Source organism: Eurypyga helias, unplaced genomic scaffold (assembly GCF_000690775.1).
Source record: "Eurypyga helias isolate BGI_N326 unplaced genomic scaffold, ASM69077v1 scaffold18032, whole genome shotgun sequence".
NCBI classification, from domain to species: domain Eukaryota; kingdom Metazoa; phylum Chordata; class Aves; order Eurypygiformes; family Eurypygidae; genus Eurypyga; species Eurypyga helias.
The window spans coordinates 21417-27843 of record NW_010236801.1 but is presented as its reverse complement, the minus strand read 5'-3'; the positions used below and the strand labels follow the sequence as shown (position 1 = coordinate 27843).

General features: G+C 46.0%; 1 protein-coding gene across 1 annotated transcript in view; it reads right to left on the bottom strand.

Annotated features, from left to right (window-relative positions):
• VWC2L (von Willebrand factor C domain containing protein 2-like) overlaps positions 1 to 6427 on the bottom strand; it is a 49185-nt gene that overhangs the window by 23660 nt on the left and 19098 nt on the right. The gene's annotated exons all lie outside the window — the stretch shown is intronic.

The window sequence follows — 6427 nt, the reverse complement described above, 5'->3', positions numbered from 1 at the left end:
GTTACCATCCCTGCTGGTAAACACAAAGAACATTAGCCGACAAACAATCAAAACCGCATCCTTCGGAGCCTTGGGAATTCTCTTTTGCATTCAGCCTTCCAAAACCATCGTCACGGCTGGCCACGCCGCCTCTGTCATCGCAATGTCAAGGTGGCTTCTACAGGTTCTGCCAAAATGGAAGACGATTCCCGATTTGGGGTGGCACCTCTGCATCAGCACAACACCGCAGTACCCCAAAAGCTGGTTGGCTGCCATGAATATTTCATCCACCAAGAACGAAGGGCGACGCAGCTACGCTACGCTACCGGCTTTGGTCTCCGGGGGCTACGAAGAGGAACGTGTTGTCCAGCAAAGTCCAGCGTGGGGAGGGGGACATCTTCTTCTTGGCTGGTGACATTCAACTTGCATCTGCACAATCAATCAGCATATTGCATAGACTTTGACTGAAGGGGTTTTAACTGCAATCTTAAAATCTGGCCATTTCAGGAATTCCTGAAATAAATTAGAAGAGGAATTTTATTTAGTTGGGTTTTTTCTAAAGGAATTTCCCCATGGCTCCAAGCCATTGTTTTCCACAAAGTAAATGATTATGAAGTCTTCTCTTGTCCTCTTGCCACATTTTCTGTGCCATCTTTATCCTGCAACAGTTGGATATAATCAAATGGCAGGCAAAACAGCCTCTCCCCAAAACCTTCCTTTTTTTCCTCAAACTTTTAGTAATTTTTTCCACACTCCACAGATTTCTTTTTTTTTTTGGTCAGTGATCATGTTAGAAGCAGATGCTTTCCAAAACAATGACCTGGAGATTATGTGATCCACATCTTGCAGATAAATAACAAGCTATATTTATGCAATAAAGCACAGGTAACAATATCCAAGCACTGGACTATTCCATACTAAAATCTTGGCACCTTTCAAGATAGCTGATAATTTGGAACAATAGACATCACATGGAAACGTTGTTTTTGTCAATATTAACAACTTGCATTGTTCATCTATTACCCTCACCTAAAATACGATGAAGAATTTACATTTATATGGAGCCTTTCCCCCCCCCCATATCCCAAAGGGTTTTGCAAAATAAACACTAAGCCAACACCTGGGCATTGATTTGGTTGTCTCACTGATTCAGAAGGAAGAGCCCTGGTCACTGACAACTCTTTCTATGGCATCTAGATTTTCCTGGGTGGTCTACTCACTCAAGTGATAATCAGTATTAATCCTGCTTAATTTATGAAAGTAAATGAAGTTCCTGAACCAACTTTCAGCCAGCGTGTGGCTGGGTAGATGTTGGGAACAGCCAAGACAATACTAACTCCCACTGCTGTCCGCAGCGGAGCTTTTCCAAAGGGACAGCCCTTCAGCCCTTGGGGACTTCAAAAAATGTCCCACTTAGAAAAAAAAAGCATTTCTACACACCGCTTGCTAGGATAAAGCATCCCCGAAGATCAGCCCCCGGGTATTGTTCTACACAGCTGCGTGCAAAATTCCCTTAAGGCCACGTGCAACGCATATTTGATTGATAAAGGAAAGGCTGCCCTCGGCTTGGATGGGCTGGGAAAATCCTCAGTGGGGTTGGGCAAAACACTGTGTTAGAGAAGGAACAGGCTGGGGTGCAGAATGCCTATTTCAAATTAACTTGAACAGAGAAATAATGAGCAGCAAGTTTATATTCTCAGTAAATTAAGAGAGAAGCTCAGGTAAAATGTGGCTTTATATGCATGGAAATAAAATATTATTTACTCACTTTTGTGCTCATGCCCTCAAAGATGAAGACATTTGTATGGAATTATTAATATTTATAGCACATTACAGCAAATACCCATAAGAGCGTTGCCTGAATACATGTTCTTTCACCGAGGTAGATTCTGCTGAAGGTCAAAGGGATCTTTTACTTTTGTGTGGAGAGCAGGATCTCTTTACTTTGAAATCTGTATCAACTGTGATAATTTAAAACTTTAATTAAAGACTCGGTGACAGATTATCTACAAAACGTCTTCCTGCTGCCCAGTATTTCATCACGAATGTCTCCAGAAGCCCACGCTAACGTGAGTAAGCACACTTGCCAGGATGTATTTCATTGTGGACACATTAGCTTTTATCCGTCTTGTTGGGTAACAAATTCTTTTGTTAAGGATTGGTGGCAACAAAAATTAAATTAAAAGCTCAACCAGACCCCAAAACAGAAATTTATAACGCTTATTCTGTTCATCCCTCAAGAAAATGAAAGTGCCAAGGCAAAGTCTATTTTAGCAATTGCGTTAATGTATGTGTAAATGAGTGAAGGCGCCTTTGAAATGCTCCGAGAAGAATTTCACACTTTAGAGAGGAGAAGAAGCTAACAATTCTATTGTGGCATTTATTGGAATTTTAAAATTAATTTCCCTGACACAGCTGTGCCATAAAATCCCCCACGATGATGCATTTTTGCTAATGTTGAGATTATGTGTGGATACAATCCTGAAGGAGCGCTTTTGTAAAATCAGGAGAACGTGGGTCGCCGCAAACCCTGTGCCGCCCTTTCCTTGCCTGCCCTCACATCCAGCCCTTCCCCGAGCAGCTGCAAGGCCACTGATTTGAAGTCGCATCTGGTTTTAATTCCATGGAGCAGCAGCTGGGGGACGGATGCACAAGTGGTGTGAAGCTAAGCAGTGAGCGAAGATGACCGTGTCGCTGGGAAGGACCTCCAAGGGCACGGCTCCCTGCTCCCTTCCCCAGGGAGGGAACGCTGGGAGTGGGTGATTTTGGCCTTGAACAAACAGCACTGGGGGAGGTGGGACGCAGTGAGTTTTTCCCCCTGCGCACAGAAGTAGGTAAGAGTTGCTTGGAGTTGGCAAAGAAGAGAAAGTCATTTAATCTGGATCACGGATGAAACCAGATTAAGAGACACAGATGATCATAGAATCATGGAATGGTTTGGGTTGGAAGGGACCTTAAAGATCATCCAGTTCCAACCCCCTGCCATGGGCAGGGACACCTTCCACTAGACCAGGTTGCTCCAAGCCTCATCCAGCCTGGCCTTGAACACTTCCAGGGATGGGGCATCCACAGCTTCTCTGGGCAACCTGTTCCAGTGCCTCACCACCCTCTCTGGGAAGAACTTCTTCCTGATATCTAATCTAAACCTCCCCGCTTTCAATTTAAACCCGTAATGATAGCCTGGAGATCCCCCCTGGTCCCTGCATCCTTGCCAGACCACGTCTAATGGGTTGAAGGAAACGTAAAGAGCAACCCTGCAGCAACGCATAAGGAAGGGCTTAAAAAACCACACGTGCCACCAATAACGAGGCTCAACCCACAGCAGCGGATGGACTTCACGGGAAGGGACAAGCAGAGGATTGGAAATGAATAGTTCATGGTCGGGGAGAGGACCCTGGTAAGAATAACACCAGACAGGCATGACTACAGTCCTAGACACAGGAGGATGGGGACCTCGTCGGGGGTTTTCGGTTGGGAAGGCTTTGACGTAAGCAGAACGGATGGATATTCTCACTGAACTGCGGGAGAACCTGGGGGCAGGAGGGACAGCCCAGATGGTGGCGGCCACGAGCTTGATTTTAATGGCGATAAGCAAGTTGTAGATCCCGTGGAGGAGAGAGTTAACCACAGCTGACACACTTTTGTCTGGAGAAGTCGCAATGACTAGAAATAACAACTCGGGGCCATAATTCTGCCGTCTGTCACTACCAGGAAACGTGAAATCCGGTGACCTTTCATCTCCATGACAAAAATGCTGCGCAGCACCTGGAGCCATCGCCCTCAAAACCCTCTCTGACAAATTGGACGATGGGACACCAAGGAGAAAACGTCCTCTCTCTCCCTCCCCCCCCCCAAATTTTAGCCTGCCGGTGAACTCTGCTTGCGCCACTTGCATCCCTCACCGAGCAGAGCCAGTTTTGCACAAGCTACAGCATTTAGCAAAGCACAAGACAACAATTCCATTTCTTCTGACATTAAGGAATAAATCTCCAAAGCCACTTGTTCGGACTGCTCTTAAATGATGGTAGAGGGAGGGAAATTGATATTGGCTTTTTATGAATCTTCAGGTCAGGTATGTTAGAATCAACAGATTTTTGCATTAACCTCACTGCTTCACAGCACTTTTGCCCTTGGCAGGACGTAATTAAGAAAGGCACGAAAATCTATCTGAACGTATCGAGAGGAAATCATTCTCCCGTTAACGGCAGCAACAGCTAAACAAGCAGGCCAGCCACGCTGCTAGCAGAGTGCAGCAAATGATGGAGGTTTGCATTTTAACCCAAACCAAGGATTTTCCTTACCCAAACTTTAAGGAGCAGCTTTCGAAATGAGGATTTGCACTGCGTGTTGTTCTGGGGATTAACGTTTTTTCCCCTCAACCAGCTGCTTGCGTTTGCCCGTCTAAAACGGTGACCACCGGGATAAAGCTAAGATGTCATCGCATGAAACATGGCACTGTAACTTCACCACTTTGGCGGAAAGCAAAAGCTACTGGGTGGAAGGGAAAAACCAAATAAATTAAAAAAAAAAAAGGGGGTTACAGTCATCTAAGTGGGTCTGTCGGCTTGTGTTATCTTCATGCATTTGTGAAACCGAGCTTTAATTGACCGGCTGCAGTGGAAAGCCGAAAGATAAAATCTCGGTCTCAGGATGAAGTGACAGCTTAAAGCGTTGCAATCCTCATTCATTAGGATGTGTCAGAGGGGTGCAGAGAGGGAAGAGGCACAGCAGTGTCTGTTACTCTTTCACAGCGAGTTCCCAAAGTGTAAGAGGGAGGCAAAGGGTGTGCTCTGCACTCCAAGCCACCTCCAAGAGCAGTAACAAAACTTGCTCATCAGATTCCCTGTGACAAGGCAGACTATCTTAGTGCCTCCTTATTTCTATCACCCTGTGAAGTATTTCGTTTCATTTGCGAAGGATAAAGGCAAAACTATGAGCACTGGCCAACTACTGGGCAGTCAGCTCCAGCGGCGGCAGGAGGAGCAGAAAGCCCTGCCAGCTGGGGGGTCTCGCATCTCATCCCTACAGCCAGGCTGGGACGCAAGGAGGTGTTCAGCTCCTCTCCACAGCACCCCGCATGCAGGCATGCTCCTCGATCCCCAGGAACAGCCAGACCACCGTGCCGCCTCTCCCCTTCATGCAGGGCTGGCTCAGCGCTGTGCTGCAAGCCCCGGTCTCCTCGGCCCCAGAGGTCAGCATCCCCAAAGGCGCCTAGGCTGCTCTTAAGAGGATGGTGAGAAACACTTCCCTGCCTAAAACAAGTTTCAGACAACTTTGGATCTCAACAGGTGAGTGAAGAGAGAAGGGGAGAAATTTGGCAAAACCATGGGGGTAGCCTCCTGGCTTCTAGCTGAGGGTCCCAATCATGACACTGTGCCCTGGAGTCCCTTCAGCAAGTGGCAGATTTTCCTTCTGTCCTCTTAGGTCCTGACTCCCATCAGTAGGAGCTGCTTCCTTCCCTTTCCTCCTGGTTATCTGGGCACCCTACCTTCTTTTGGAAGAAAACTACCCATTCCCAGTCACCAGGGATGCTGGGAACTGCAACACAGAAAGCCACTGACACCCAAAGAGGGGGAGCCTGGTTGCTGGGGTCATGGTGGTGAAGGGTTGGTAGGGAAATCCAGCAGCTCCTGGATCTGTGTGAAGCCACTTTTGAGTCTGCACTCCTGAGAAACGTTCACATTCTGGGTTCATGTGACGCAAACCTGATGGGAAGGAATTGGCAAGTGCTACTGTACATGAGGGGGATTCGGCACGGTCACCCGTATGTGATGGGAACAAAGAGGCGGCGTTCGTCCGGGTGCAAAGGCAGTGGGCAGAGCTGGTTAACAAACCTTTTCTCTGAAGTTCATCACCAACAACACACCAATGAAATTTCCTATGAACATTTTCTGCTTTTCAACAGAAACACAAAACTCTAAATGAAACCTTTCAAAATATTTTTGAGTAAAAAGCGTGGTTTAATATAAACCTCGGGATTTCAAGTAGCACTTTTGATACCATTTTCCAGACTGGTCTTAATTTTGTAATTCCTTTAGTGAAAATATTTTGCATTTCCAAATCCTTGCTTTTTCTCTGTCTTAACAAGCAGAAAATGTGTTGAAAATGTTATTTCTTTGTAAACATTTTCATTTAGATCCAAAAGCAACTGTTACTCTTATCCAGCAGTGGTGATGCGTGTAAGAGAAAATATATATGGATAGTGAATTCTAAACTCGAGAAGATGAGTCTAAGTAGCCATTTCTTGTATGCTAAGGAAGCCATGAAGAGGTTTCACTTTTTAATCTGTCTTCATATCGACATTAAGAGAAAGGTGCTTTTCCAGAGACATATGTGCATACAGGCTGAAGCACAAGACCAGGGAGACTGTCTTGGAAACAGATGTATTTTCCAAAGAGGTATTTTCAGTCATCCCAAAGCCCTTCTTCAAAGCATTGCTGACTCATTC